The sequence below is a fragment of the Penaeus japonicus genome, unplaced genomic scaffold (assembly GCF_977035675.1).
Source record: "Penaeus japonicus unplaced genomic scaffold, GWHDUDI00000001_assembly GWHDUDI00000041, whole genome shotgun sequence".
In the NCBI taxonomy this organism is placed as follows: domain Eukaryota; kingdom Metazoa; phylum Arthropoda; class Malacostraca; order Decapoda; family Penaeidae; genus Penaeus; species Penaeus japonicus.
Window position 1 is genome coordinate 18,687,232 of NW_028234443.1, and position 7,500 is coordinate 18,694,731.

The 7,500-nt window shown below is 49.5% G+C and overlaps 1 protein-coding gene across 9 annotated transcripts in view; it reads right to left on the reverse strand.

Annotated features, from left to right (window-relative positions):
• The window catches only part of pico (ras-associated and pleckstrin homology domains-containing protein pico), a 173,028-nt gene that overhangs the window by 146,562 nt on the left and 18,966 nt on the right, over positions 1-7,500 (reverse strand). For 8 of the 9 annotated variants that reach the window (XM_086534274.1, XM_086534273.1, XM_086534272.1 and 5 more), the window contains exon 1: positions 30-147. The exons of the other annotated variant lie outside the window; for it this stretch is intronic. The gene's annotated coding sequence lies outside the window, so the exon portion shown is untranslated. Of the gene's footprint in view, positions 1-29; positions 148-7,500 lie in introns of those variants that run through there. 9 annotated transcript variants of the gene reach the window in all.

Below are 7,500 nucleotides of genomic sequence, written 5' to 3' on the forward strand. Positions count from 1 at the left end.
CGGCCACGCGAGACACAAGACAGCCATACTTGTAGTTCCCTCGCGCGAGGCGGACGAGGCTCACTCCATGGTGTGTGCGAGCGGCGGGTGCGTACGGGTGCTGCCGTCGCCACTCGCGGGGAGTGAGTGAGGCCAGGCAGCGCCGAGTCCCGCAGCCCCCATCCACCCCTCCCTCCCCTAGCCCACTGTCACCCTGCTATCCTGCCCCCACCCGCCGAGTCCACGTGGTCCTTCTATCCTCCTTCGGGCCATCCCCCCCTCCCCCTACCCCGAACCTAATCCCGCCTCCCTCTTCCCTCTCCCTCATCTTTTCTGCAGTACCTTTACATGGTGGTGGTACTCCAAAGGCTGGACCTTGATCCTGAGGTCACCGCAAGAATTACCATAATGGTATCGTAACGTTTACCAGATTTTTGGGAGTACAAAAAAGGTTCCTTTGAAGTTGATTGTATCACAATACACGCCTATAAATCCATCCCGATTCCCAAATGTTACAACACGGCGAGATTTATTATAACCCTCATCCAAAAAAATCCGCCTACCGCAAAAAACAATAATGGTAAACCTAGTGCAATAACGCAACTGATAACAAACGACGTATGTAAATAATTTTCGCAAAGACACAAGTACATCACGGCAATAAAAACAGCAATAAATCGTATCAGACAACAAATAAATCCGGAACACGTGCCCGTCTTTTTTCTTCTTCCCGTCGCGCCTCGTGCCTTGGGAGGGACCACAAAACCTGCCTCAACATCGGTCATCATCCCCGACACGCAGCGAAAAAAGCGCACTACACACATCACCATAAAATCTGGATCACCCTCCCTAAAGCCTCAGGGTTCCCCTAACCGCCAACCCTGCCTCTTCTTCTCCTTCTCCTTCTCCTTCTCCTTCTCCTTCTCCTCCTTCTTCCCCTGATCCTGGCCTTTTCACATTTCCCACCTCTGCCTCTCTCCCTCCACACTATCACTGTCACTGTTAGTCACTATCACTCTCCCTGTCCCTGTCCCCTACCCCCTTTCCCTTCGTCATAATACCAGCACGACCTTGACAACTCCTACAAAGAGAAGAACTTGTTCAAGTACCACCATCATCACAAGGCAGAATGTGCGAGAAGAGGAGGTCAGGGGATGGGGTAGGGAGAAGGAGGCAGAGAGGGGAGGGGGGAGGGGGAAGAGGGAGGAAAATAGTGAGGGAAGGGGTGAGAAAGGGAGAGGAAAAGAGAGAGAAAGGGAAGTAGGGAGGGAGGGAAAGAGACGGTGAGAAATAGAGGGAGAGAGAATAACAGATAATAACAGAGGAGCGAGGTGGGTAAGGGTGAGCAGTAACTCTTGCCAAAGGTTGCAGGTACTCTGAAGGCGCGCGCTCCGCACACCCGCCCTGCCACCACCTGCCGCTGACTCTGTGGCGGAGACGCAGGGATGTTTGTATGTATCCGTGTGTGTGTGTGTGTGTGTGTGTGTGTGTGTGTGTGTGTGTGTGTGTGTGTGTGTGTGTGTGTGTGTGTGTGTGTGTGTGTGTGTGTGTGTGTGTGTGTGTGTGTGTGTGTGTGTGTGTGTGTGTGTGTGTGTGTGTGTGTGTGTGTATAAGTGTACTGTATGTGTATGTGTATGTGTATGCGTATGCGTATGCGTATGCGTATGTATGTGTATGTATATATATGTTCGTATTTGTATTTGTATTTATACATGTTTATGTAAATGTATACATATACATATACATACATACATAAATACACACACACACACACACACACACACACACACACACACACACACACACACACACACACACACACACACACACACACACACACAGACATATATATATATATATATATATATATATATATATATATATATATATATATATATATTATATATATGTATGTATACGCATAGAGTATATTTATTTATTTATTTATCTAATCATGTGTTTGTCCAGTCCTTAATCCATTCAGTTCGAAACCTCTATGACTCCCTAAAGCGGCGGCGGAAATAGCCCGCCCCCCCACCTGTGCGTGGCCGAGCGCGCTCCCAAAGACGCAGCAGAAGGAAAGAGAGCGCAGGTAATCAGCCTTTTCTTCGAGCGCATCGTGGAGGAGGAAGAGGCGAGGCGCCGGCAGCTGCAGTGTTCAGCGCCACCTGCGGCAGATGGTGCACCTCCACCTCAAGGTTAGCTTGCGCAGCTGGCCGACGACTACGCATTGATACAACCCTTCTTTCATGTAGCATTATCGAGGATGAGCGTCTCGCCATCAATGAAATCTGGTCTGATGCACTTCCAGAGGGGGGAGGGGGTGGAGGAGTGGGGGAGGGGTGGAGGAAGGTGGAGGAGGTGGGAGGGGGAAGGGGGAGAGGAGGAGAGAAAGAAGAGGAGGAGGAGGAGGAGGAGGAGGAGGAGGAGGAGGAGGAGGAGGAGGAGGAGGAGGAGGAGGAGGAGGAGGAGGAGGAGGAGGAGGAGGAGGACGACGAGGACGAGGAGGAGGAGGAGGACGACGAGGACGAGCAGGAGGAGGAGGAGGAGGAGGAGCAGGAGGGGATGGAAGAGGAGCGGCAACAGCACGAGTTGAAGAAGAAAATAGAGACATGCGTACCTGAGTGAAAGATAAACGGAAGGAGTGAAAATAAGAGGAGAGCCCAATAAGACATCGCCAGCGACAGCAAACCGGCCCGCATGAAGGCCATCTCAACGAAACAAAGGTGGCGGCACGTGGCATCGCATCGGGCAGTCAGTCGGGCACGTGGTGACTTCCTCGGGCGCCCACATCGCACCCTACTCATACCCAACCAACCAACAACCCACCCACCCTCCCACCCACCTATCCACCCGCCCTTCGGAACAGCAGCTGCACGCCGGCCGCCCTAAAAGTGAGGATAACAACACACTAACTTGTCTGCTCCTCAAGGCAAGAGCAGAAAAAGAAGAAAAAGAAGATGAAAGAGGGAGATGATAATAACGAAGGGCAATGTAGACAGAAAAGAAGAACAGAAAGAAGAAGAAAAAGAGGAGAAATAACAGGGAAAAATGCCATTGGTTGCCCATTGGTTGTTGGATGAAGGGATTGTTGATCTTCTGTCGATTGCCTCGTTGGCTTTTCGAAGACAAACGTAGACATAAAGATACATGATAGGATTCTTGGCCTATCGCTTGCTATCCTTTCCTTGCCCTTTTCCAACTGCTATGATAGGACAAAACACGGATAAAAGCGGATAAAAAAAAAATAAAAAAAATCCCAAAAAACCAAAAAGTAACATAAAAACATGTATGTCATGAACAAAAGAAATATCACCGAAACACCCCCGACCGATTGGGCAAAAAGTTAAAAAAAACAAATGAAAAGAATAAAAAAGACAAGTCATAATAGTGGACATCGGAGGTCTTAGTGGTCTCTTAGTGCCTCGCTATAGGATAGTGGCGGGCTGCAGGGGTCTGCCTATTCCGGCCTTTCCCTTGGCTGCAGGCGCGAAGGATCCGGTCGGCTGGTCTTCGTCGTCCCGTCGGGGTGGGATTTCACTACTTACGAATTTCTCTGCGTAGTAACATGTCCAAAACATCACTAAAAAGAAGGGGAAAAAAGCGATAATGCCCATTGGTTGGTTGATAAGGAATCGTAATGATGTTGTTTGATCATCAGCAATGCCTTTCGTTGTAGAATAATAAGACAAACGTAGTTACATACAGACTCCTGCTAGGATCTTGGCCTATCTCTCGATTGCCCTTTCCTACTGCTTTGATAGGATGACCGATCAGCCAAAACACGGATAAAAGCGAGAGAAAAAAAATCTGATAAGGAACAAAAATCCCACAAAGTAACATGTATTCATGTACAGAGGAAAATATAAAGTAAAATCCCCGAACACGATACACGTCTTGGCAAAAAGTTAAATGAAGAGAATAAAAAAGACAAGTCATACTAGACTTTATCGTGGACAACGAGGTCTTAGTGCCTCGGAGACATGCGCTATAGGGGCGTGGCGGGGCTGCCGTCAGCTGCCTTTCCCTTGGCTGCAGCCGCGAAGGATACGCTGATATGTGTCGCCGGTCTTCGTCCCGCGTGTGGTGGTCATCACACTACGATTTCTCTGCCGCCAGTAACATGCTAAACATCATCCCTCCTCCTCCTCTTCCCCTCTTCCCTCCTAACTCATCCCTCCTCCATCTCCACCTCCTTACTCCTCACTACTCAATCCTCATTCCTCTTTGCTCTTCCCTTCTCCTTTTCCTCCTCCTCCTTTCTTTCTTTCTTTCTTCCCTCCCTTCTCTCTCTCTCTCTCTCTCTCTCTCTCTCTCTCTCTCTCTCTCTCTCTCTCTCTCTCTCTCTCTCTCTCTCTCTCTCTCTCTCTCTCTCTCTTTCTCTCTCTTTCTCTTTCTCTTTCTCTTTCTCTTTCTCTTTCTCTTTCTCTCTTACAATCTTACACTCATACACTCTTACACTCTTACACTCTTACACTCTTACACTCTTACACTCTTACACCCTTACTCCTTTACTTACTCACCCACTTAATCACTCACTCACTCACTCACTCACTCACTCACTCACTCACTCACTCACTCACTCCCCCCCCTCCCCCCGTGTTCCCTAAGGCGGTCCATCCCACCCGAGGAGGATACTGGGCTCTCGACGCCTCGTGCCCGCTGTCCTGCATATTATGTAATCAAGCGGAGTCACAAGCTTTATAATAAAGTCTTTGCCAGAAGAAGCTCTCTTCCCTGACCTTCTTTATAAGACACGCCTTGAGTATAAAGAGACATCGTCACCCTTATGCTATCTTTCACCACAGAGGCCAATCCTAGCCTATCCCTAGCAACCCCACAATAAAAAAACGAAACACGAGAGCCACTCCAACCCCGCATCCCTGGAGGTCCTTCGAACGAGGGACAGCGAACCAGAACCACACGAGCATCGCTTAAAGGCAGCCGTGACCAGTCGCACCCACATCTCCGCACCGTTGTTTAACTCCGCCGGTACATTCAGCCGCGTTCACCCTAGCGCCTTCACCTTCACCGCTGGGGCAGGGAAGAACATGCCTGCCCTTCATATTCTGCCCATGAGGGTTCGTGCTGCTGCTCTCCGCCCTAGCCAAGCACAAGCATATGTGTGACCTTGGCTGCATATAATTTCGATATCTATTGTATTTTCTTTAAAATACATAAAAATATCATTATCAACCTTAAACCTCATGGCAATATAAGTACGTACAAAACAATTTTCCTTGATTTATATTACGAGTGAATTCCAAAGACATGAGTAAGAATCGGGGCGATGAAACAGGCAGGCAGGGCTGTGCCTCGGATTCCTCTCGCTGGACGTCGTGGCGGCGGCGGCGGCGGCGGCCCGCCCTCAACCGCAGCTGCATTCATCTTGCCTTGTCCCGCTTCGCTCTGCCCTGTCCAGCTCTATGTAATCACACTACCAACAGCATCACTACAGGACAGTTACAGATGCGGGATACAAGGAGCCTGTGTGACGCAAGTTACATAAGAGAGATATTGGAGCACAACCACCAATTTCAACTCCACAACTGTACTTCCTGTTCCCATAAATCGCCGAAAGCTCCCAATTTCGAATGATGTTTAATGTCCACAAGAAACCTTGGCAATCCTCCGTAAGAAATATCACAGCACATTACTCTCGGAAATTACAACCGAGACTTCATGGTTGTGACAACCCAGTACATGATTTCAACACATCCGGAGATCGCAGTGTTTACTTCACAGTCCAAAATTTTAAAGCGTATCTGCCTCGCACCGACTGTCACCTGTTCTCGAAAAAACAGGTCTCTGTCTCTTTCTCTCTCCCCAACAATCACAGCAACAATAAACCTCCCTCCCGGAGCAGAACGGCCGCTGTTCTTGCTCGCCTGTGCGTATGGGTGTTGCCTTTCTGCCTCGCCTGCACAATCACGCCAATAAAAAAACTTTTACTTTTGTAAAAACTATCATCCTAACATCTCATGATTAGAACAATTCTGATTTTAAACACCTATCGCTCAGAACCTTCCGTCCCTGGAAGACCGACTCGAGGCAAAACAAAAGGTGTCGCCAAAACGCGATCTGCCTTGCTTTCTCGACCTGAAAACCGGTCGGGTCTGCAGCGTGAATAAGACCAAGTAAAAAGCCTCGCGAAAATCGACGACCTCGCTTATCGGCGGAGAGTGGCTTGGCAACCTTTCCTGTCGTGCATGACTCTCACCCATGGCAGAAACGCGGCGTTTGCGATAGACCTGCATGGCTTGAGCAGGCGAAAGGCCGCGGCGCTGGGACGCTAACGGGTTCTGAAACTCAGTTCCGGTACGCGAATGGCAAACCGACGCCAAGGTTTCCCTACAATAAGCCTTTCCTCGGCACTCCACCATGACGACTTACCTGCGGCGTCCCCCCCCCCCCCCCACAACCCGCCTAACCTTCCTCGACGTTCAACGAACGAACCCGACGCAGGTATCGCGTCACAAAACACAGTGCAACGTAACAGTAAACACCTCGACCTCGACCCCCCCCTAGCCGACACAACACTCACAACAAACACCAGCCCCCCCATCTCCCTCCCCATTCCCCCTTTTATTCCTCCCCTCTTCTCTTCCCCTCTCCTCTTCTCTTACCCTCCCATCCCCTATGTTTCTTCTTTCCTCTACTTACACTTTCTTCTCTCTCCTCTGCCTCTCCTTCCTCCTTCCCTCTTTCCTTTCCCCTTCCTCACCCCCATCCCGCCGCAGGCACCGCCGGAGGGTCAGGTGCTATCACGAGCAACAATTACAATTACCACACAACACTCGAGGTTGTCAGCTGGTCGGGCGAACCTTCTGCCGCTGCTGCTGTTTCTGCGCCTGCTTCCTGGCAGGGCGAAACAACTGTTCCCCCCCCCCCCCCGCCGACTTTTCCACCTAGGTGACACTAAGCATATGTTTTTTTTTCTAATGCCAGGAACATAGCCTAGGTGAAGGTGGGGTGAGGTTATTAGCAAAATTAATTATTTCTCCCCTTCAAACGATTTAATGTTCTGCAAGGACATCTGCCCCATACACACCCTTCGTATGGCGGGTACATAACTAGTGGTGGAGGAGGCCAGCTCATCACCGATTTTTCACTCTCTCATTAAATGATTCAAACCCTCTCGATAGGGACAGAAAGGCATTCATCCCCTCGCTCGCACGGCCCACTCCGCCCTAATTACACCAAGCAAGAACCTCGTCCGGCCAGTTCTAAATGATCATGGAACGCATCACACAGCGAGGCGGCCGTCCTGCAACTAAGCTTCGTTAATACCGAGTTAATGATAAATATACCGAAAAATATGATATTCCCGACATCTTTTAAATAGTGTTCGTTTGAAAAGGAAGGCACTGACAGCGTCACTGTTTACACTGCAGGCCAAAACACAACTTAGTGCCGCACTGAACAAGAAATAAGAAATCAATCAGCGTTCAAAGCATGTCCCTTCCCTTCCTTTCTCCTCTCTCTCTCATTTACACGTTCCTCTCATCATCTCCATCCTAG